The 25,840-nt window shown below is 41.8% G+C and overlaps 1 pseudogene; it reads left to right on the top strand.

Annotated features, from left to right (window-relative positions):
• The first annotated feature begins 859 nt into the window (after nt 1–859).
• On the top strand, nt 860–1,561 carry LOC100936029 (uncharacterized; annotated as a pseudogene).
• The last annotated feature ends 24,279 nt before the right edge of the window (nt 1,562–25,840 follow it).

Below are 25,840 nucleotides of genomic sequence, written 5' to 3'. Positions count from 1 at the left end.
AGAGAGTGGGAAGGTGTCAGGTCTCTAAACAATCAGCTGTTGGGGGGAACTAATAGAGTGAGAATTGAGAATTCACTCATAACCATGAGGATGAGACCAAGACATTCATGACGGCTCCATCCCTATGAGCCAAACATCTTCCACAAGATCCCACCTCCAAAACTGGGGATAAAATTCCAACATAAGATTTGGAGGGACATGCATCCAAACTATAGCACCAGAAATGCATGTTTATTAATCTAAGCTACTTGGCTGGTTCTAAACTTCTGGTTGCATCAGGATCACCTGGACGGCCCATTAAACCATAGACTGCAGGGCCCTGCCCTCAGTTTCTGATTTTATTGGTTAAGATGAAGCTCAATAATTTGCATTTCTAATAATTCCCAAGTGGTGCTGATGTTACTGATGCAGGGGCCACATTTTTGGGAGTCGCTGGTTTAGCCAATCATCTTAATTTCATTCTTTTGGCCTCGGGTTGCTGTGGCCAAGGACCTGTGATAGACCGCTTACTGCTGAGCAGTGTGCTGGGGGCTGAGAGGTTGGGGTGGGATTCTGGGGAAGTTTTCCTCACTCTTAAAGAGTTTTATAGAATAGTGATTCACCACTTGTTTTAGAATAGCGATTCACCACTTTTCCACCTCTGGATGTGGCTGTAAATGTGGCAGCCAGTGGGAACCATGGGGGGAGACACAGCCCATGTGCTGAGGATGGTGGGGGTGGGGGAAGACGGAAGGCACTGGAGCCTTAGAGGATAAGGACATTCAGCTGGTGAATGAACCAATCCTGAGACGCTTCACCTCTGGGCCTTGCATTCTTGAGTGAATACCTCCTGGTTGTTTAACTTTTTGACGGGTCTTCCATGGCTTGCATTCTCATGGGAGCAGATACAGAAGCCAAACCTCGGCCATCTTCCTGGGCCTCCATGGACTGTGAGACTTGGGTGGGATTGTCTCCTTCTCCCTGTAGTGTTGCCCGGGATGCACAATGTCTCCCAAGTTTCTCTGTTCCTAGACTCACCTGCCTGGGGTCCACCTGCTGCTCCTTTGTGTATTCACCTTCCTTTGCTCCCCTCCCCCATGCAAATCTCAGCCCCCTCACTTTTTTTTCCCACCAGAAATACATGCCAGTGGAATACTTTGGGTGTGTGTGTTGAATTTCTTGAAGATTTGCAGGTTGACAGGAAGTCTCAGTGTGTCCTGTGTGGGCTCCCGTCCTGCTGGCTCCGCCCCAGCCCCTCTTTTCCACCCCTCTCCAGGAACACGCACACCAAGGGTCTCACTTTCTACCCAAAGCTCTTCTTAAGGTATTTTCCCCACACAATGATCTTCCCCTTCCTAAGAGGAGTTGGGGTGATAAAGGGTGTGAATGTCCCTTTATCACCTGTGACTGTGAGTCTCAGACCATGTGAACATTTGGGGCAAAGTCATCCCAGAAGCCTTGGGACGTGCAAAATCCCCCAAAGAAGAGGAAGGCTGGTGTTGCATGCTGTGTTCTAAGATGGTCTTTCTCTGGAGGTTTAGGGTTTCCCCAAAAACCCAGTGAATCCACCTGTCATGACTGAGGAAGAGGCAGTGCTCAGACAAGAGGCTTGAAATAGGTGGAGGGAACCACCTCTCCTAGAGCTAGATCATGCATTCTCAGTGGGGTGATAGCATTCCCAAGGGAGCAAATATTGGTTCTTGGGCAGGGGAGGGCAAAAGCCCCTCTCACGTTCTTTATGCATAAAGCACAGATAGGCATTGGTGCATAAAAAGATATATCACGTCTGTGGTATTACAATTGTATGGGTGCACAATTAAGAAAATAATGTCTGAAAAGGCTCCTAGTTGTGGGTTGACAATTTCTTTAAAAGTCTGAGAAGCACTGACGCAGATGAGCTTCTACCTTGGGGCAGCCTCAGCAGGCACCATCCAGTTGCTTGGGACAGACATCTAGGAGGCATCCTACATTGCTCATTTCCTCCAATAGGTCTCAAAGGCTCCAAAAATATATCCCCAACTATTCAAGGACCGGCTCAAATAGTGGCAACAGAAATGTTATTACCTGTAAAGCCGAAAATATTTACCACATAGCCTTTCATTGAAAGAGTTTGTGAACCCTGGCTGTAAATTATGAGCTACTTAGGGCAAAGGATGGGTCTTAGGCCAGGTGTGGTGGCTCACATCTATAATCCCCATACTTTGGGAGGCCAAGGTAGGAGAATTGCTTGAGCCTAAGAGTTTGAGACCAGCCTGGGCAACATAGTGAGACCCTATCTCTATTAAAAAAAAAAAAAAAGACAGGTCTTACTGAACTCTCTCTGGAGCTCTGCCCAGAGCCTGGTGAATAGAAGTCAGTAAGTGTTGAAAGAGGAATAGCTCCTCAAGTATCTAGAACTAGAAATACCATTTGACCCAGCCATCCCATTACTAGGTATATACCCAACACTAGGTATATACCCAAAGGATTATGAATCATGCTACTATAAAGACACATGCACATGTATGTTTATTGCGGCACTATCACAATAGCAAAGACTTGGAACCAACCCAAATGTCCATCAATGATAGACTGGATTAAGAAAATGTGGCACATATACACCATGGAATACTATGCAGCCATAAAAAAGGATGAGTTCACGTCCTTTGTAGGGACATGGATGAAGCTGGAAACCATCATTCTGAGCAAACTATCGCAAGTACAGAAAACCCAACACTGCATGTTCTCACTCACAGGTGGGAATTGAACAATGAGAACACACGGACACAGGGTGGGGAATATCACACACCGGGGCATGTCATGGGGTGGGGGGAGGGGGGAGGGATAGCATTAGGAGAAATACCTAATGTTAAATGACGAGTTAATGGGTGCAGCACACCAACATGGCACATGCATACGTGTGTAACAAACCTGCACGTTGTGCACATGTACCCTAGAACTTAAAGTATAATAATAAAAAAAAGAAAGAGGAATAGCTGAGTGGATGAGTAATGAATGCAGTGCAAGCTCATTTGGTAGAAGGTGCATCTGTACAGTGTAAGAACCAGAAAGCTATGGAGTTTTCTTCTAAAAGCAGAGTCCACATTCAAGTTTAAATCCAGCAACACTACCTTTCCCTCTGCTCCTGCCCTCATTTCTGTTATGCCATATTTGAATAAGACAGAACTTTTTCTTGTGAGGCTCAGATGATTAAAAATGAATTCTTTAAGTACTGCTCTCCTTTGGGAATCTTGAGCAGAGTCTAATGGTGATGAGGAAAAAAAAATCCCTGGTTTAACGCTGATCCTCAGAAAGGGGGAGTGTTTGCTTCACAATGAAAAATTCCACATGTTGCAGACTCATCTGGGGCCTGTCCGGCTGGATTTAATTAAGACTTTGCTATGAAGAACTTGTTACTGGGCTTCCTTAGACCTATAAAACTTTACAGCACCAAAAATTACAGTCGCAGTTGCTAACAGGAGTTGAGTGCTTGCTGTATTCAGGTTCTTGGCCAGCGGCTGACATGCATTACAAAAATTCTGAAGCTCAGAGAGGGAAGTGACCTGCTCAAGTTCACACGACTGCCAAGTGGTGGGGCAGGGATTTGACAAGATCTGATAGATTGCAAATTCTCTGTTCTTTTTACTCAATTAGGAGGTTAATCATAGTAATGAAATAATACTAGTTGACTGTTAGGAGACAGATTCTATAGACCAGGCTCTTTTAGGATGAACAAAAAGAATAAGGAAGGTTCCTTAATCTAGGGGATGGTATTCCAGGATTTTAATGAAGTAAGAAGGAAAAGAATTGGCTTTTAGGGTAGTGCCTCATGCATGAGAGTCACACTCAAAGGCTGGTCTTCGTGCCACCTATCCTATCTGGATGGCAACTGGCCATCTTGCTTGCCTTCCCCTCTGTCCTATCTCCCTACTGGTCATAGCCTGACCATTGCTCTGTCCCCCCCAGGTCCCTCCTGGTTATCTTCCGACTCCCTCCCTTCCTTCAATTCTCACTGCTCCTGACCAAGCTCAGGCTGGAAACCTGGGCTCTCTCTCCACCACCTCAAGTGCTTTGAAAGTTCTGTCTCGCAGAAAGCCATCAATTCCACTCTTGGCTCTATCACCACTTTGCTTTGATCACATGTTGTTTTGCCGCCCAGCGACCATTCCCTGCCCTGGTGACAGCACGGTGTGTGCTTTTGGAGAGCTGTAACTCTCTGGCGCTTATCCAGGGTGTTTGGGTGGCTCCGATACTGTCTCAAACTCCAGGGCTGAGCCCAAGCCTGTCTGGTGAGCCTCTGTCTATAGTGACAGAGGTTCATGGATGGAGACATGACCCAAGACAGACCATGGGGACTCAGTTCTTGGACTTTTGTTGCAGTTGTTGGAAAACTTCTCTTTTGTACATTGGAGCTTCCTGAAGCACCAGTGACATAAACCTGAATCTAAATAAAGTCAGCCTAGAGGAAAACAGAGCTGAGAAGTGGAGAGAGCCACCATGATCCAGCCATTCCTGAGGCTAAGATACTGCCTGCACTTCCAAATACCAGAACCAATAAATCCTGTCACCTCGGTTAAACTGGGTTTCTGTCCATTTATTAGTTGTGACTAATGAGGAAATGGAATGGAATGGCATTCCCTCTCTCTATTTCAGTTTCTTCAACAAGAACAAAAAAATTATGGTTCTTTGTGCAATGAGTTACAATGCTGAAGCTGTAAAATTAAGACTAGAACAATTTTGCAAAATTATTTTATCAAAATTTATGTTCTCTAAAACTGCTATATAAATATAATATATATTCTCATGTACAAACCAGATTATATATGTATTTATAGGTTAACATATACAAATGTTAGGCCCCGGAATTATAATAGCCAGGTGAGTAAGCTTGTTCTGATCACAAGGAGCCCTTTCTCCAACGTGGCAATACAGACAGGGAAATCAGCAAGTACTTTCCAATGTGATGGGTGCTGTGATGGAGGTGGGGTGGGGGGGTGATGGGTGCTGTGATGGAGGTGGGGCGGGGAGGTGATGGGTGCTGTGATGGAGGTGGGGCGGGGAGGTGATGGCTGCTGTGATGGAGGTGGGGCGGGGAGGTGATGGCTGCTGTGATGGAGGTGGGGCGGGGAGGTGATGGGTGCTGTGATGGAGGTGGGGTTGGGGGGTGATGGGTGCTGTGATGGAGGTGGGGCGGGGAGGTGATGGGTGCTGTGATGGAGGTGGGGTGGGGAGGTGATGGGTGCTGTGATGGAGGTGGGGCGGGGGGGTGATGGGTGCTGTGATGGAGGTGGGGCGGGGAGGTGATGGGTGCTGTGATGGAGGTGGGGTGGGGAGGTGATGGGTGCTGTGATGGAGGTGGGGTGGGGGGGTGATGGGTGCTGTGATGGAGGTGGGGTGGGGGAGTGATGGGTGCCGTGATGGAGGTGGGGTGGGGGGGGTGATGGGTGCCGTGATGGAGGTGGGGTGGGGGTGTGATGGGTGCCGTGATGGAGGTGGGGTAAGGGGGTGATGGGTGCTGTGATGGAGGTGGGGTGGGGGGGTGATGGGTGCTGTGATGGAAGTGGGGTGGGGGTGTGACGGGTGCTGTGATGGAGGTGGGGTGGGGGGGTGATGGGTGCTGTGATGGAAGTGGGGTGGGGGTGTGACGGGTGCTGTGATGGAGGTGGGGTGGGGGATGTCTGAACTAGACTGGGGTGATAGTGGAGAAAGGGGATGGAAGGCTATCTATCTGAACAAGAGGGATGGAAGGCTATCTGAAGGATGAGGAAGAGAAGAAGAGAAATCCATTCAAGTGGTAACAGCTTGCATACTGCACCATGTGGCTGAAACCAGGCAAGCCCATCAGTGTAGCTGGAGCCTACAGTGGCTATAGCAGTTACCAGGTGGCCCCTGACAACGATGTTCCCCGGCCTACTGCCTGAGCTACAGAGAGACTAAGGATACACTTTAACAGCTCTCCATTGTCAAGATGATGCTCAATTGCAACATTGGATTTTGAGAACATCCACCCCCAACAGTGTAAATTCACCAAAAGCCCAGCCTGAGAATGTATGTCTGACACATAGATGCTTCACAAATATTTGTTGAGTGATGAAAGCTAAGAATATGTTCCAAAAATTGTTCTAAAATTAAACTTCATTTAAAATTCATATCTAGTAGCTAATAGCTCCTTCATAGTCACCCTACTTTCTTTTTTTACCTGAAATGTACACATCTATGAGATTTTAAAAGGATCATGGATATTCAGTTATTAAACTCCCCCTCCTCGAATATTTTACCTTCACAGTAGATGAGGAAGTTTGGATAAAATAAGGAAGAAAAGGAAGACATTTTATACTTATTAAGCATTACTGTATGGATCTGTGGATGTTATTATATTTAATTCTCATCACCACCCTGGAAGTAGGAAGTGTTCTCCTGGATTTACAGACAAATAAATGGAGGGGGTCAGGGTCGCAGGTGGTAAGATGAGGGCTTGTATTAAAACTTTGACTTGGCCGGGCACGGTGGCTCATGCCTGTAATCCCAGCACTTTGGGGTGCCAAGGTGGGTGGATCACGAGGTCAGGATATCGAGACCATCCTGGCTAACACGGTGAAACCTTGTCTCTACTAAAAATACACAAATTAGCCGGATGTGGTGGCACGTTCCTGTAGTCCCAGCTACTTGGGAGGCTGAGGCAGGAGAATCGCTTGAACCTGGAAGGTGGAGATTGCAGTGAGCTGAGATCGTGCTATTGTACTCCAGCCTGGGTGACAGAGCAAGGCTCCGTCTCAAAACAACAACAAACAAACAAACAAACGAACAAAAAGGTGGGGGGAAACATCTTCAGCTCATATGGAACAATGTGTTAAAAAGCCTTTTAACTTCCCCTAGTCCAGCAGTGCCGAGGAGAGGCAAGTTTTCCCCCATAATGTCATATATTGTTGAATATGAGGTGAATCTTTCCCTGCTGCGATGGTTAATTTTTTTTTTTTGAGATGGAGTCTCGCTCTGTCACCAGGCTGTAGTGCAATGGCGTGATCTCAGCTCACTGCAACCTCTGCCTCTTGGGTTCAAGTGATTCTCCTGCCTCAGCCTCCCGAGTAGCTGGGACTACAGGCATGTGCCACCATGCTTAGCTAATTTTTGTATTTGTAGTAGAGACGGGGTTTCACCATGTTGGCCAGGATGGTCTCGATCTCCTGACCTGGTGATCCGCCTGCCTCGGCCTCTCAAAGTGCTGGGGTTACAGGCATGAGCCACTGTGCCCAGCCTGTGATGGTTAATTTTATGTGCCAATGTGGCTAGGCTGCGGTGCCCAGTAATTTGGTAAAATGCCAGCCCAAATGTTGTTGTGAAGGTATTTTTTAGATATGATTAATGTTTAAATCAGTGGACTTTGAGTGAAGCCAATTAGCCTTTGTAATGTAGGTGGGCCTTATCCAATCAGTTGAAGGCCTTATGAGAAAAAGACAGATTTTCTGGAGGAAGAAGAAATTGTCCACAAGAGGGCAAGGGTTTCCAGATTGCAGCTTTGTGGAATTCAGACTCAATATTGCAGGATTAACTCTCACCTAAGTCTGCAGCCAGCTGGCCTGCCCTATAGATTTTAGACTTTCCAGCCCCCACAATATCATAAACCATATTTTAAAATCTCTCTATAAATACATGTTCTGTTTCTCTGGAGAAGCTGACTTATATACCCCCTAAAAATATCAGAGAAGATAATACAAAATATTTAGTTTGGAGTCCTCCTGAAATTATTTTATTTATTTATTTATTTTTGTAGAGACGAGGTCTTACTATGTTGCCCAGGCTGGTCTCAAACTTTTGGGTTCAAGGGATTCTCCCACCTCAGACCCTCAAAATGCTGGGATTACAGGTATGAGCAACTATGCTAGCCCCCAAATTATTTTAAACAGCAGCAAAATACTATTTGGAAAAAATATATTGACCTGAAACAATCTCATCCAATGTCATTTTGGATACCTACAGAGGTCACTGCCAGAATCTGTAAATAAAGGAAGCAGATAAGTTATCCCCCAATTACTTCACATGATGGAAGAGATTCAAGTCAATTATTGATGGTATCAGATAGAAATATGATGGTCTTCTTGGCTCATTTACCATTTCTTTGGGTAGCATGATTGATGGAGAGAGCATTTGCCCAGCTCTGACTCTGTGCCAGGCATTGCACTGGATGTTGGGAATATAGTGGTGACAAATGGAGGCCCTATGCTAGAGCTCATGTGGCCCTGTGGGTCAGAGGACATCTACAGGTAAAACAAAGGTGTTGAGCAAACGCAGCTCACGCAATATTAAAACATGGCTTAAAACAATTCTGCCGCCCCTTTAAAATTTTCTCCAGTGGGAGTTATTCCCCCTGTCTCTGCATAAAAATCCTAGCAGGTACCATGGCTTTTCTCCTCACTCAAACTCTAAGGTTTTAGATAGTTCAACAGTCACTTCAAGCTGGAAATACAGCTTTAATGTAATAACTAGAAAGCTTAGTGCAATACTATTCACAATAGCAAAGACTTGGAACCAACCCAAATGTCCAACAATGATAGACTGGATTAAGAAAATGTGGCACATATACACCATGGAATACTATGCAGTCATAAAAAATGATGAGTTTGTGTCCTTTGTAGGGACATGGATGAAGCTATAAACCATCATTCTGAGCAAACTATTACAAGGACAGAAAACCAAACACCACATGATCTCACTCATAGGTGGGAATTGAACAATGAGAACACATGGACACAGGAAGGGGAACATCACACACTGGGGCCTGTTGTGGGGTGGCGGGATGGGAGAGGGATAGCATTAGGAAATATACCTAATGTTAAATGACAAGTTAATGGGTGCAGCACACCAACATGGCACATGTATACATATGTAACAAACCTGCACGTTGTGCACATGTACCCTAAAATTTAAAGTATAATTAAAAAAAAAAAGTAAGAACGTGGCACATAATAGAAAAAAAAGAAAAGAAAGCTTAGTGCGATATACTAATCCAAGTTCTGAACTGATTTGGCTTTAAATCTTTTCTGCCTGATGTGATCTGGAAGCCGGCTGTGGGGAAGAAGCCTCTCCCAGAATCTTCTCTCTCCTCCACTTTGTCCTTTTCTCGTACCCAGTTCCCCCAGCTTGCTCCCCAGTGTCTGACCTCTTGGGGTGAGAAGGGGAGAATATTCCTAAGGGGAAGAGGGGTCTTTCTCGAGTTGCTTCTGTCCTCTGTGTGAAACATGGATTCCTTGGTGAGGCAGGTGCCTATGGATGCTCCTTCTCTTGTGGGCTGCTTTTGTGTACTTTTTGGAAGTTCCCTGATGGGCTCCTCTCCCTGTAGGTCCTTTGACCCATCTTTATTTTGGGTGGTTAGTTTCCACTCCTTTCTCCAACCTGTAGTTCAATCCAGCTATCTGCTGCTGGGGTATCTTGGTCTCTCTCCGCTGCCCTGATTGAGATGGGGTCTGACAGGCTCTATGGCAAGCCCACTTGGGTCTTCTCTCCTACATGACCTCATTTGGTCCCTAGGAAGCACTCAGGCATCCTTTGCCTTGACAGCCTGGAAGTGTGGCAGTGCTGTTGCCAGCCCATCAAACCTTCATTTCCCTGGCAGGAGTCAAACTCCAGCCCATGTGTGGCACTCCCAGTGTGGGGGTCAGAGTCACATCTAAGTAGCCTTGCAGAAGGAACCCCCTTACCAGGTGGGGATCATGTCTGAGTTGAGTAGCCCTGGGAAAGGACCCTTCTCACTAAGTGGGCGAGAGGATGGGACTTCCAGCACAGCTCTCTCCATAATGAGCCAACTCACAAAATTCTCGCTTCTCCATTTTTTGACCTTTTTATATTCTGGAAATGGTTCTCAAGAATTTCCTTTGAACATCTGCAGTGGTTCCTCCTCTAGAAATGTCATGTCTGTTGTATCTTGGTGTCTGGATGAAAATTCGACTTTAATGCCTTTTTACATATATAAATAAAATTGTGCAACAGAACACACAATATATAACATACCGTGTCCTTTGAATTCAGTCTTCATCACTTACCACGTGGCCTTCAGCTGTGACTTAAAACTCTTGGCTTAATTTCCTTCTCTGAAAATTGGGAATAATAGTATTGACCTCACAGGATTGTTGTAAAGATCTAAGATGATGGAAAGTTCTAGCACTGTGCCTAGCATCTCCCAGGCACTCAATAATTTGAGCTGTGATGATCTATTGTATGGTAATGGACAGGCAAGAAGTAACTCACTGGGAGGACTCATGCCCCTTTATGAAGACAGACTGAAAACAAAAACGGACTGAAGTATTGCTCCAGGTTTCGTTTTTCTATTTAAAATACCCACAAACAAAAAATTAGCTTCTCCATTTGAATAAAAGTTTAATCAGTAAAATTTTTTAAATATAAAAGAGAACAAAGCCACATAATCTCAACATGATTATTATTTTGAAATTCTTCTATGCATCTTTTTACATGGTCGTAATCATACTGCATATCAAATTTAGTACCCCTTTTGCCCATAGATATTACATTGTAGACATTTTCTATTTTATTATATATCTTAATAACTATAATTTTTAATGACAGCAGAATATTTCTTTGAGGAGATAAATGATAATTTACTTTGCTGTCTTCCAATTCTTTGACATTTAGGTGGTTTCTATTTTCTTCTACTTTCATAAATTGAGTCAGTTAGAGTTCTTTGTTGGCAAGTAACAGAAATCAACTCCGGATAGCTTAGGCAGGAAGGAATTTGCTTGAAGGATACCCATGAACTCACAGAGTTTGCAAGGGGGTTGAGGAACCAGGTGAATAAAAAGACCAGGATTTGAGGACGTTCTGGGAGTCTGAGCATCAGGAGCTACTTGAAAGTGGGGTGATGGCTGTGCTGTTAGAGTGAATGCATGCTGGCTGTGGTTTCCTGTCCTTGTCAGATCCAGACACAAAGTCCCTAGAGAGAAGGCGATGGAACTAGCCTGGGGCTTGTACTTAGCCCTAGGAGCAGTGAAGTCTGAATGCCTAGATTCACAGCAGGACCAAAATGGTATGTGGTGGGGGCAGGGGCATAAACTCCTCAAAGAAAATAAGGGCTTTGGTAGTAGGTGACCAGTAAACCAAGTTTGCACTACATAAATAGTCCATCCTTGCACATATAGCTCTTTCTAGAGTTTGGAATTATTTTCTTAGATGAAATTTTCCAAAGTGGAATGACTAGGTCAGAGGATAGAATTTTGGGGGCGGCTCTTGATGTACATTATTGAACAAGAGAGTACAAGAACAATCCTATTAGAAGTATTTGAGAGAGGTAGTCAGTTAAAATGAGGGGATCAAGAATTACACAAACATACTTTAAGCATTTTATTTTACCTATGTCTGTATCTAAATCTCTATACTGCTCATCTTTTGATGCAGGGCCAATGTCTTGGTGTGTGTCCTCTGTTTGGAGTTGTGTGTGGTCTTTCCTGCACATGCGTGATCCACAATGCATTATCTGAAATTTCCAGTCTAGGATTCTGCAAAAGGGAGCAATGACTTAGAGATCCTTGTGAAACCATCTGAATGCAGCATCCCTCTGGATGTTTAAGATTCCTACCCCCTTCAAATCCATTTGCTCGCCCACACCTAACTCCACATCTATAATTTTGCATGAGTGACTTGCTTTTTTTGAGCCTTTCCAAAGCCTTTAATTTAGTTTTCATTGAAACAGTAACTCTCTTATTTATCCTATTCTTACGTAATTGGTTTCTATAATGTTTATTTTAATTACATAATTTAAAAAAATGGCTCAAGAGGCCTTAGCAGGTTTGAGAACAAATACAACTCACTCCTGGTAAGCAGACAGCTCAGCTGGTGAAAGCATCAGGACGCAGAGCACAGGGGAGCAGCGCCTGGTGTGGAGCGATAATGACCCAGTGGGTATCTGTCCACCTGCTTCACAGAAGGAATGGTGAGTTGGCTAAGTGGAGTGGTTTAGGAAAAATTCTGTGCCAGTTTAAATGAACCCTCTTTATATCTTATACAATAATAATGCATTAGCAAAGCTATGAATTTGACCAGGGCACAGTGTGTGTGTTTAGTTCTATGTCCTGTGTATTAGTGTAGCTATGACAACAATCAAGATGTAGAATGATTTCATCACCATAGGCATCTCCTCTGTGCTACCCTTTATACTCACGCCCATTTCTTTCTCCCCTGGCAACAACTAATGTATTCTCTATCTCTATAATTTTGTCATTTGAGTGTTATTTGAATGAAATCATACAGTGTTTGCCCCTTTGAGATTGACTTTTAGAGTCAGCATAATACCCTTGAGATGTATCCAAGTTGGTACATGTGTCAATAATTCATTCCTTTTTACTGCTGAGTAGTTTTCTATGGTATGAATGCACCACAGTTTGTTTAGCCATTTACCTGCCGAAGGACATGTTTGTTATTTCCAGTTTGGGCCATTACCAACAAAGTTGCTATGAGCAATCACGTACGGGCTTTTGTGTGGACGTATGCTTTATTTCTCTGGGATAAATGCCCAGGAATGCAACTGCTGGGTTGAATGGTAAGTGTGTGTTCAGTTTCTAAAGAAAATGACAAACTATTTTGCAGCATGGCTGCACATTTTACATTGCCACCAGCGATACATGAGATCTCTAGTTTCTCTACATCTTCACCAGCATTTGGTATTGTCTATATTTGTTATTTTAGCTGTTCCAATAGGTGTAAAGTGATATCTCATCATGGTTTTAATTTGCATTTCCCTAAATGGCTAGTGATATAGAACATCTTTTCATGTGTGTTTGTGTTGGGGTTTGAGGGATCTGGGGCCGATCAAGGAATGTAATATGACCACAAGAAGCAGCAACACACAGCAAGTGTTTGTTGGGTGGCACTTGAACAGGGTTGAGTAAAAGGGGAAGTTCCCTCATAGCAGGAGTCTGTCCAGAAGCCATGGTATGGTGCACAGGTCCCTACACAGAAGGACAGGAGAGCATGGGAGCTCTCAGGGGAGAGAGATAACAGGCCGGGCTTACATGTCTAGGTGATATCATTCAGCAGCATAGCATGGAGTCTCTGTGTCACAGAACTCTAAAGGGTCATAGTAGTTTGGGGTCTTATAACTGCAAGCCTCTAGCTTATCAATACTCAGCTGATATGGGGTAAAATTTTGCCCGATATGTAAACCAGAGAAGCTTTAAATAGCTAAACTTCTGCCTGTTGGGCAGACTCACTTTCCTTCCTTCCTTCCTTCCTTCCTTCCTTCCTTCCTTCCTTCCTCTCTCCCTCCCTCTCTCCCTCCCTCCCCCTCTTCCTTTCCTTTCCCTTCCCTTCCTTCCCTTCCCTTCCTCCTTCCTTTCTTCCTTCCTTCCTTCCTTCCCTCCTTCCTCTCTCCCTCCCTCCTCCTCTTCCTTTCCTTTCCCTTCCCTTCTTTCCCTTCCCTTCCTCCTTCCTTCCTTCCTTCCTTCCTTCCTTCCTTCCTTCCTTCCTTCCTTTCTTTCTTTCTTTCTTTCTTTCTTTCTTTCTTTCTTTCTTTCTTTCTTTCTTTCTTTCCTTTCTTTCTTTCTTTCTTTCTTCCTTCCTTTCTTCCTTTCTTCCTTTCCTTTCTTTCCTTTCTTTCCTTCTTTCTTTCTTTTCACAAATGGATGTGTAAACATTTGACCTTGTGCTAGAAGGCTTTTGAGTTAATGGATCTCAGCCTGCAGTGAAAAAATAAACAACCTGGGGACCAATAAGCAGAGACCAGCTCTGACTCATTCATATAACAGTTTGACATCTGTTTATTTTTTGTGTAATGTCTCTTCATGTCTTTTGTCCATTTTATAATGGGACTGATTTTTATTTTTTTATTTTTTATTTTTTAAATTTATTTATTATTATTACACTTTAGGTTTTAGGGTACATGTGTGCAATGTGCAGGTTAGTTACATATGTATACATGTGCCATGCTGGTGCGCTGCACCCACTAACTCGTCATCTAGCATTAGGTATATCTCCCAATGCTATCCCTCCCCCCTCCCCCCACCCCACAACAGTCCCCAGAGTGTGATGTTCCCCTTCCTGTGTCCATGTGTTCTCATTGTTCAATTCCCACCTATGAGTGAGAACATGCGGTGTTTGGTTTTTTGTTCTTGCGATAGTTTACTGAGAATGATGATTTCCAATTTCATCCATGTCCCTACAAAGGACATGAACTCATCATTTTTTATGGCTGCATAGTATTCCATGGTGTATATGTGCCACATTTTCTTAATCCAGTCTATCATTGTTGGACATTTGGGTTGGTTCCAAGTCTTTGCTATTGTGAATAGTGCCGCAGTAAACATACGTGTGCATGTGTCTTTATAGCAGCATGATTTATAGTCCTTTGGGTATATACCCAGTAATGGGATGGTTGGGTCAAATGGTATTTCTAGTTCTAGATCCCTGAGGAATCGCCACACTGACTTCCACAAGGGTTGAACTAGTTTACAGTCCCACCAACAGTGTAAAAGTGTTCCTATTTCTCCACATCCTCTCCAGCACCTGTTGTTTCCTGACTTTTTAATGATTGCCATTCTAACTGGTGTGAGATGGTATCTCATTGTGGTTTTGATTTGCATTTCTCTGATGGCCAGTGATGGTGAGCATTTTTTCATGTGTTTTTTGGCTGCATAAATGTCTTCTTTTGAGAAGTGTCTGTTCATGTCCTTCACCCACTTTTTGATGGGGTTGTTTACAACCTGCTCCTGAATGACCACTGGGTACATAACGAAATGAAGGCAGAAATAAAGATGTTCTTTGAAACCAATGAGAACCAAGACACAACATACCAGAATCTCTGGGATGCATTCAAAGCAGTGCGTAGAGGGAAATTTATAGCACTAAATGCCCACAAGAGAAAGCAGGAAAGATCCAAAATTGACAACCTAACATCACAATTAAAAGAGCTAGAAAAGCGAGAGCAAACACATTCAAAAGCTAGCAGAAGGCAAGAAATAACTAAAATCAGAGCAGAACTGAAGGAAATAGAGACACAAAAAACCCCTCAAAAAATTAATGAATCCAGGAGCTGGTTTTTTGAAAGGATCAACAAAATTGATAGACCGCTAACAAGATTAATACAGAAAAAAAGAAGAATCAAATAGATGCAATAAAAAATGATAAAGGGGATATCACCACCGATCCCACAGAAATACAAACTACCATCAGAGAATATTACAAACACCTCTCCGCAAATAAACTAGAAAATCTAGAAGAAATGGATAAATTCCTCGACACATACACTCTCCCAAGACTAAACCAGGAAGAAGTTGAATCTCTGAATAGACCAATAACAGGAGCTGAAATTGTGGCAATAATCAATAGCTTACCAACCAAAAACAGTCCAGGACCAGATGGATTCACAGCCGAATTCTACCAGAGGTACAAGGAGGAACTGGTACCATTCCTTCTGAAGCTATTCCAATCAACAGAAAAAGAGGGAATCCTCCCTAACTCATTTTATGAGGCCAGCATCATCCTGATTTTTAAAAACTGAGTTTTGGGAGTCCTTTCTATGTTCCAGATATAGGTCCTTTGTCAGATAGGTGGTTTGCAAATATTTCCTCCCAGTCTGTAGCTTGTCTTTTCATTGTCTTACCAGGATCCATCTCCTTCTGAGATGCTGATGACATGAATGTTTGATCTTTTATTATAGTTCAATATGTCCCTATATGAACAAATGACTTTGTTCATTATTTTTCGGTTTATTTTTCCTCTGTTTTTTCAGACTAGGTAATTTCTGTTGTTTCATCTTCATGGTCACTGATTCTTTCCTCTGTCCTCTCCATTCTGCTGTTGAGCCCATCCAGTGAGTTTCATTATTTTGGTTGTTGTACTTTTTAGTTATACAATTTCTATTTGTTTCTTTTTCTTTATATCTCCTATCTCTGTGCTGATATACTTTCTTTTTGCTCTACTTTCTATTTTTTTTTTGTTTCAAGTATGTTTGTAATTGCTTGTGGAAGCATTTTAATGATGACTGTTTTAAAATCTTAGTCAGAATTCTAAAGTCTGTGCCATGCTAGTATTGCGATCTGTTGATTGCTTTTTAAAATTCAGTTTGTGATATTCATGGTTCTTATAATGATGAGCATGTTTTTTTAGTTGAATCCTGGACATTTTAGGTATTATTTTATAAGACTCTTGTTCTTATTTCAATTTTGTGCTTCGGCAGATTTTCTCTGACACTGCTCTGGCTCTGGCAGGTGAAAGAGAGAGAGCACCGTTTCATTACTGGATGGTGAGGGTAGAAGTCCAGGTTCTCCACTCAGCCTCTGTCTACACTGAGAGTGAGGGAGAGTCACTTTTTGTTAGTGCTGGATGGAGGTGGGAGTTTAGTCTCCTCACTGAGACTTTTGCTGGGAGTAGAAAGGGCACCTCATTGCTGTTCCATGTGTGGGCTCCACTGAGACTGCAGGGGTAATGGTTTTTTACCACTGAGCAGTGATGAAAGTTATGACTCTTCATTTGGCCTCGTTTGATACTACCCCAGTGAGGAGAAGAAAGAACATTTCATTTCCACCAGGCGGAGCTGGTCACCATGGATACTATGGCGCTTAGGGAGTGGTGGACACGGCAGAGGGATTGAGATGTCTTGTTACATCACGATAAGTGTGAAAATCCAGGCTCTGCATGTGGCCTTTGTTGACAGAGTGAGAGTGGGGCAGAAGTTGTGCCCCCAACCCTTGTGTGTTTTACTGGAGCAGAAGAGCTATTGTCTAAATGTTTTCTGTCTTGCTTGGCTGTGGCTTTCCCAGCCCTTTGGCTAGAAAGAGCAGGTGTTTCTTCTATTTGTTTTGTTTTGTTCGTCCATGGTCACTGGCATTTCCAGATTGCTGACTTTTCTAGTATACAGCCTGAGATATTTGAGGCAAAAAGAAACCCAGGGAACTCCCCATAGTGATGTTTCTTGGGTTCCAAAGTCTCTAGCTCTTCTGCCTTCTTCTCTCCCCTTTTCAGAGTCTTTTAAAGTTTGTGTTATAAATACCATCCAGGATCCCTAGTTATACTTAGCAAGAAAAACTGGAAAAAGCATCTCTGTTCCACCTTCCCAGAAATGGAATTCTCTCTCCACTGTCTTAATAGGTGAAAATTAGAATCACACTATTGTTTTAATTTGCATTTTTTACTTTAAGAGAGAGCAAAGCTCTTTGTTTACCATTTTAGTTTCCCTTTTTTTGTGAATTAATTGCCACACATTTTACCCTATTTATCCAAAGGCTTCTTATTTGTATTTTTAAGAAAATTCTGTCTTACCAATTAGTTTTAGCTCTATGTATAATAAGTACATTAATTCATTAATCTCCAGGGGATGGGGTTACGCATTATTTTAATTTTCCTATTTATTCTGGTAATAAGGCAATTTTTTGAAAAGTTAATGAAGCAGACTAACACACTAAGAATTTAAGTAGGTCATGTCTTCTTGGAGATAGTCTTATCATGGAAGAGAAAAAATAATTATATTTTTTCTGCTTTTAGGTGAGAGTTTGTGTCCTTGAAGCCTGGGATTCTTTTTACCTCCTGGAGAGAGTTAACAGATTTTTGTCCATGAAATCTTGGCCTGTGGAAGAAATTAGGCTGCACTGCCCAAGAAGACAGGGTTGGAGTTATATGATTTAGTGGGTGCAGGTGAAGAGCAGTCCAGTTCTGAAAGAGCCTATTTACCTACTGAGGAGGGTGGCAGTTTTCCTGTCCTGGTAGAGATCAGGACCTCCTTAGGAGTGTTCCTAGAAGTTGTAAGACCTTGTAGGCATCTCTGTGACTCACCTGCAGCAGTGCCCAACAGATGGTGGAAGACGGTGAGTGTTCCCCAGGGGCCTCTTTATAGCAGAAAGAGCAGGTGGACAGGGAAAACCACCCTGAATTAAGAGCTGGGTTTGCCATGATTTTCTTGAGACCATAATCCCTGAGATGGTTGTACAGCTCAGTGGAAGTGGAGGGGCTCCTAATATGATTTCTTGTGGATTTCACACTCTTATTGGCCAGTGACAACTTACAATCAGAGCTAATATGATTTAGAAAATCTAGGAAATGTGATATGTCATTCTCTTTTCTCTCTGTGGAGAAATTATAACATACTTTTCTGTATTTTTTCACAAGTTTTCTACACTGGGCCTGCATCCATTTTAAAATTAGGAAATAAGAAATGTTGTAAGCAATACATGAATCCTCCTATTGGCAAATATGCTTAGATTTTTTTAAACCAATGTAATTTTTAAGTTTCAGTTTTAATTAAGCATGTTTTTGATAAACAGAAAATTTTAAATGCTGTTTATTTCATCAAATTTGCCTACATTAAACTAAAAAAAATTTTAAGCTTAAGAAGCTAAATGCTCTATCCACCACCCACGTGGTCGAATAAATATTCAGTTTTATTTTCTCGTAACTTTTCCATGGATCTACATTAGGACATTACCACGGGACTTGGCTCAATTTCAATTGAGTCGTGAAGACAAAAGATGTCTTATTCCAGATTAAGACTCCCATGCAGAAATTCAGAGTAAATGACCTAACAGTTTTAGATCATTTATTCTAGATCAGTTATAAAAAAAAGGAGAGATTAAAGGAGATTTGGGGCAAAGATTTTTCTGCTGGTAAAAATCTAAAGAATTTAGAGAGTAGCCTTTAGTGATAGTTTGAAGGGCTGGTATAGAAAGAAGCTACCTTCTCAGAGTTTCCTTGGTCAGAGAAAGTGTGAGTGCTTCCTATGGATTGGATGTGGGCAGCAAATGGGGTGGGGGTGATACAGTCTCTGCAGAATTCAAGGACAGGCCGTAAGATAAATTACCAGGTTTAATCGTATTCCAGGCTCGGCAAGTATGATGTGAGCTATGACATCATCAGTCAGCTGTGAAATTTCCGACTCCATTTACCTCTTCTTCCTGCTTTTATTGAGCCCTAGAGGGATCAGAGACTGTGGTTAGCAAACTTGCAGAGAAAGTGGAAGGTGGGGAAATAAAAAAGGTGAATGCACCTCCTATCTGTAGACTTCCTGCCGCTCAAGTCCTGAGCTAAGGAAAGAGGGAGAAGTCTTATTTATAAATCAAGTGAAGACATTTTTTAAATTACCATATTACATCACAGGAATAGATGTTTAAATCGCTGAATGGAGAAAGTGTTTTGAGGCTTAAAGAAAACTGGGATTTGAAGGGCCCAAAGAGCTAACTTACATTACTGACCAGAAAAGTCATAGGAGTCCCTAATTATAGGGAGAGAATCCCTCTGTAGCCTACACTGCTGACAAGGTGGGTGTCATTTTGAAAGCTGTTCCTGCTGGAGACATAATTTATGGGCTAAGAATTACATTTCATGGTTTTACAAACCTCCAGCAAGGGAAGTAATTAATTATCTCTGATTCAAGCATTTAACCTTCTTAACTATTTCCAAATCCCACATTGGTTGTTTGGTGGTTTGTTTCTGTCCAGTCTTCTAAACAGCAAATAATAATCCCTTCTTAATTTTCATAAGAGTTTTTGTGAAATTGGTTTCATTTCTCTTGTGAGTGATAGATTTACTAGTGAAGTCATTTGGTCTGAAGTTTTTTTTTTTGTTTTTTTTTTGAGATGGAGTCTCGCTCTGTCACGCAGGCTGGAGTGCAGTGGTGAGATCTCGGCTCACTGCAAGCTCCGCTTCCCAGGTTCACGCCATTCTCCTGCCTCAGCTTCCCCAGCAGCTGGGACTACAGGCGCCCGCCACCACGCCCGGCTAATTTTTGTATTTTTAGTACAGGCAGGGTTTCACTGTGTTAGCCAGGATGGTCTCGATCTCCTGAACTTGTGATCCGCCTGTCTTGGCCTCCCAAAGCGCTGGGATTACAGGCATGAGCTACCGCTCCCAGCCTGGTCTGAAGTTTTTTTGTGTGTGTGAAAAGATTTTAAATTTCAAATTCAATTTATTGAATAGATGCAGGGCTATTCACATTTTCTTCTCGTGCCAGTTTTGGTAATTTGTGTCTTTTAAGAAATTTGTTCATTTATCAAATTTATTGGCATAGGAGTGTTTAAAATATTTCTTTATTATACTTTTAATATTTCTAGGATCTGTAGTGATGCCCCTTTATTGGAATACAGCTTGTTCATTTGTGTTTTTTTTTTCTTAATCCAATGTAGCTAGAGGTCTTTTTTTTTTTCTAAAAAAAAAATACAAATAATCAGCTTTGAGTTTATTATTCTTAAAGTTTTTATTGTTTAACCATTTTCTATTTCATTAATTTCCACACACATCTTTATTGTTTTCTATTTACTCTTTAACTTGAGTTTAATTTTCTCTTCTGTTTTAACATTTAAAGGTGAACTCTTAGATAACTGGTTTCAGGTCGTTCCTTTTTAAAACATCCTGAAGTATTTACAACTATAGATTGCCCTCTAAGCACTGATTTAGCTGCATCCAATTGTTATGATTTGTTTTTACTTCATTCAGTTTAAAATACTTCATAATTTTTTGTGATTTCTTCTTTGACCCATGGACTATTTAGGTGTATATTGTTTAATTTATAAATATTTAGTGGTTTTTTGATGTCTTTTTATTATCGATTTATTATGTAGTTCTACTGTGGTTAGAGAATATATACATGTTATTTCAGTCTTTTAAAATTTATTAAGATTTGTTATGGCTCAGCATATATTCTAATAGTATTTGACCAGAATGGATATTCTACAGTTGGTGGGTATTGTCTTTGGTCTCAGTTTTTACTATGTTCTCTCCACTCTGGGTGGCAGGTACTCAAATGTTTCCCAGCTACGTGGAAGCAATGGGATTTGTTCAGCTGGTAGGTCCTCAGCAGCTGTTCTTTGCACAGTCCTGTAGAGTTTTATCCTATGCACATGCAAATTAGCATCTATCCAGAGATAGGTACGGAAGACCTTACACAGATTTTTGGAGAATTTTCTCTGCTTAGCTCCCTCTTTTCTGGTATTCTTCCCCACAAACTCCAGTCATCTCTGTCCTCTAGTGTTCAACTCAATAAGATTTTCAGTCTCTGTTTGGGCTTCTTCTCCCTATGTTGAAGTCCAGATATTAACTACAGACAGAAAACTAATTCATTAATAAAACTCATCTAATTTGCTTATCTACTCTGAGTAAAAGTCTTTTCCTATCTATTGTCCAATATCTGAAAAGTGTTTTTTTTACATTTTGTCCCCCCTTTTTAAGGTATTTATGATACAGACATGGGAAATTTCTTATAGGTGAGTTTGAGCATGACTAATGAAGTGAGCAAGCAAGCTGTGTGGATATGCATGGGAAAGCAATCTAACAGGGAGGGCAAACAGTGGATCAAAGGCTTTGAGGTTGAAGAAGGTTTGGCTTAGGTACCATTTTCCTTACTTTATAGTGAGGAACCTGAAGATCATAGAGGTAAGCCACTTACTCAAGACCTCACAAGTAGAAAAAGGAAGACTCAACCCACATCTATAAACAGAGCCTGAGCTCCTTCCCCCCAGTCTCATTGCCTCCCCTGAATGCTGTCGTGTTAGTGAAGAGGTGATTTACGGACTATGACTAACCAGTGGAACTTGTTATCCCAAGAGGTTTTATGAGCTGAAAACATAAATTGCTTCAACATGTGCTTAGACAAACTCAAGGGTGGTAGCTTTGTAATGGCTTATGGGCACCAAGGGAATTTCCTGAAAATGTTTGTTAGTCCTGGTAATGGCACTGAGTCAAAACGTTTTTTCTTTCCAGTGCTCAGCATGTTTTCCTGGGGCTGAGGAGAGTGCTCTCTTGTCCAACACAGCCAAGTCACTTTTATAACTCCATATAGATGGGAGCCATGAATGAAGTGTGTGAGTTAATAATAGTTACCATTAGTAAAATGCATAGTATACTCCAGGTGCTTTATATATATTGAATCTGCACAAACTTCTATGCAATAGCTATTATTGCACTATTTTATTGTGCAAGAAAGGAGAGTTCCACGAAATAACTTGACAGTACACGCAGCTTGTAAGCCAGGGTTATATGTTTGCCTACTCTGTTTCTGCTACATTTTGCTCTACCGTTGGCTAAACTTTGAGACAGAAGGACATAGTATGCTTATTTTTTTTTGTCACTTCATGACAGATGAGATGTTTTCCTCTCTTTCTTATTTCCTGTGCTTTCTGTGGGAAGATTAAGAGAACAGAAGATGGAGAAGTCAAGGAACATTGCAGAGAGGTTACTTTCCCTTCTCTTCCAAGGCTGTGGTTTTTGGGTTTTGGGTTTTGATTAATTTGTTGGGGGAGGGGTTGTGAGTTACAAGTTTTAGGATTATGAATGGGGAAGAGCTTGGAGCTAAGGATGTGTTGGATGGGAGAAGAATTGAGTGGAGGTTCTTAGATGTGTGAAGTGGTGCACATGCCAAATCCCAGGAAAAGAGAGAGAGAAGGACAGACTCCAGCTAGCAATGTGGGCTTCCACTTCACAGAGGTTGGGAGGATAGGAAGAACTGGTTACCAGGAGGAAGGAGGAAGACTGTAGGGGGTGACTTAGCGTCCAATAGCTGATTTGATTACTGTGAAGTTCTCACTACTACTTCTGAAGCACAGTATTAGGACTGCTTGCAAAGTGTGGGTATAGATTTCTAGGCATGACTCCCGATACTGGGGCATGGAACTTCATGTAATTTTGTGGAAAAATTTATATGTCAAGATGTTCAATGCAGCTAGTCATCTTAATACCGGCATAAAATAAAAATACTAGTATTTCTGTATTTCATGTAATACCATATAATATAATTTTATTAATGAAAAATTAAAGGATAAAATTAATTTAATATTTGGCATTCAATAAAATAAGTAAAAATGAATAAACACATAAAAAGACATTTGGTACAATTCAACAAAAATTTATTCACATTTTAAAACACAAAGCAAAAACATCTATAAAAATACATCCACGATTATTCTATTTTTTTTTTTTTGAGACCCAGGCTGGAGTGCAGTGGTGCAATCTTGGCTCACTGAAACCTCTGCCTCCTGGGTTCAAGCGATTCTCCCACCCCAGCCTCCCAAGTAGCTGGAATTACAGGCATGTGCCACCACACCTGGCTAATTTTTGTATTTTTAATAGAGACGGGGTTTCACCATGTTGGCCAGGCTGGTCTCGAACTCCTGACCTCAGGTGATCCACCCACCTCGGCCTCCCAAAGTGCTGGGATTACAGGCCTGAGCCACTGCACCTGGCCACTATCATTCTAATTTAAGTGAGCAGCTGACACTGGCTCTGTTGCTTTTTGGAATGTCAGTCCTCCTCGCTGCAGACACTCATGTAGCTCTCCCACTGGGCTTCTGTGCCTTCCTGCAGGGTTTCCTTTTCTGAGTTGAGCTTTCAGGAAAACCACTTCTGAGTGAGGGTTCTAGGTTGTTAGCAAGTTTGAATTCTCTCCCTCTTTACTTAGAGTAGTAGCCGTGCCCCAGGTTTCAAATCTCCCCTTCCACGACTTCAGAGACTTCCTCCAAAGCCTCCTCAGGCCTGGTCCACATCAGCACTTATGTTTTGGAGTATGTGGGGGTGGTGTGAAGGCAGTTGTAGATCCTGAGTGCTTAAGAGGGTCTGCAGCGAGGCTCAAGTGAGGTTATCAGACACAGGGAGAAGGTCAAAGGAGGGAAGGCTTATAGGCAGAGCCAACAATGGTGGATAAATTTCATACACAGGGCCCAAAGATACTGCTATGTCTTAAAAATAGCAATCTTTAGAAGAGTAGAAGAATATCCAAATTAGCATTGCAATCATTAATTGCACCATTATCTCTGAAAGGAAACTATTTATAACCTTCTGAATGTTCAACTCAAGGGACTTGCCTAGATGAGTATGTGTCCCAATGATGGAATATCAGAGGACCGTTGACTTGTAATGTCAAACGATGTTTAATAACATGAAGAATGTTCACAATACAGTGTTAGGTGAATGAGTCAGTGTAAAAATTCTATATTCAGCCTGATCTAACAAAAAAGACACTGGAAAATACATTTGGGAAAAGTATACCAAATGTTAGAATGGGGAAACGAGAGGGAAAAATGGAGATAAGCCCCAGTGTTGCCATCAGGGGCCAGGCTGGGCCCTAGCAAGAAAGACTGTTCAATTTCAGGAAGTAGACATGTCTCTGAAGCATGGAGCCAGATGGGAGGTAGTGTGGATTTCTGCTTCTCCGTTCCAAAGAAATAAAAAAGAGGGCAACATCACTTACTCCAGCCATTTCTTTGGATGTCAAGTACCACTTGTTCATGAACTCAAGGCTAATCCAACTTTTTTTTGACTTGCGTAGGTTGAGTCTGAAGGTGGAACTTATCTCATAATACATTTCTGTCCTTGACTCTTTTTGTTCTAAGAATGCAGCTTCCCAGACAAATGAAACCATCTTAACAAAAACATGTTATGTTAATTTCTGATCATTTAACACGACTATGTAGGCAGTTTTACATCCTTGACTCCTACTCAAATGTCACATGCACCTGGCCTCAGATATGCCCTAGAAATTTATTATGTCATTCCAGTTCTGTCCAAGAATTTGTCTTTGATTTTGGCTGCTATGGGACATACGGTCCTGTGGGACATAGATCATGAAGGCTTTAAAATTAGTTAATGAATTTTTGGATCATAAGTTCTTTAAGATCTAAATTTTATTGCTATCTCTTTGCAAAAGTGCCAAGCATGGTGCTTGATACACATCAGATGCTCAGTGGAATCAGATATTTCCATGGTTACCATGCAGGCTCAACATAGCTTACACTTTATTGGCTGCTCAATTGCTCCGCTTAGCTTGTCCAAAACAGAACTCCAGACTTTCACCACTAATGAGTTCTTCTCCAGATTATCCTCACCTTCATTCGTCCAGTAGCTCAAGCCCAGTCCTTAGAGTTCTCCTTGACTCTGACTCTTCTCTTTCATTCTCTCTTGCATCTGATCCATCAGCAAATCCTGGTGGCTTTACTTTCAAAATATATCCTGATGTTGCCATTTCTCTTCAAGACATCAACTTCCCTCAAACAGACCAAGGCGACAGTCTCTAAACTGGTTGTATTTGTTCTTGCTAAGACTGTTTTACAAAATACCACAGAGCGGGTGGCTTAAACAACATAAATTAATTTTCTCAAATTCGAGAAACTGGAAATTCAAGGTCAAGGTGCAGGCAGAGTTGTTTTCTCCTTAGTCCTCTCTTGTTGGCTTGTAGATAGCTGTCTTTTCCCTGTGTCTTCACATGATCTTCTCCTTGTGTGTGTCTGAGTCTAAGTTTTTTCTTCTTAAAAGGACACCAGTCATATTGCATTAAGGTCCACCCTAATGACCACAGTTTAAATTAATTGTTTAATTCACAATTGCAAAGATACGAAATCAACCTAAGTGCCCACCAACTGATGAGTGGATAAACAAAATGTGGTATATATACACCATGGAATACTACTCATCCATAAAAAAGAATAAAATAATGTGTTTTGCAGTAACTTAGATGGAACTGGAGGCCATTATCCTAAGTGGAGTAACTTGGGAATGAAAAACCAAATACCATATGTTCTCACTTATAAGTGAGAACTAAGTGATATGTATGCAAAGGCATACACAGTGGTATGATGGACATTGGAGACTCAGAAGGAGGGAGGATGGGAGGGGGACTGAGGGACAAAAAACTACCTATTGGGTACACTGTGTACTATTCAGGTGATGGGTGCACTAAAAACCCAGACTTCACCACTGTACAATTCATCCATGTAACCAAAAACCACCTGGATCCCTAAAACTATTTAAATTAAAAAAAAAATTGCCTGTTTAAAGGCCCTGTCTTCAAATACAGCCACATTCTGTGGTATTGGCAGTTAGAATTTCAACATATGAATTTTGAGAGATCACAATTTAGCCCACAACACTGGTCTCGCTACTTTCAATCTTGGCTTCTAAAGTTTAGTTT

This window comes from Pongo abelii, chromosome 4 (assembly GCF_028885655.2).
Source record: "Pongo abelii isolate AG06213 chromosome 4, NHGRI_mPonAbe1-v2.0_pri, whole genome shotgun sequence".
Taxonomy (NCBI): domain Eukaryota; kingdom Metazoa; phylum Chordata; class Mammalia; order Primates; family Hominidae; genus Pongo; species Pongo abelii.
This window is presented reverse-complemented; position numbering and strand designations above follow the sequence as displayed.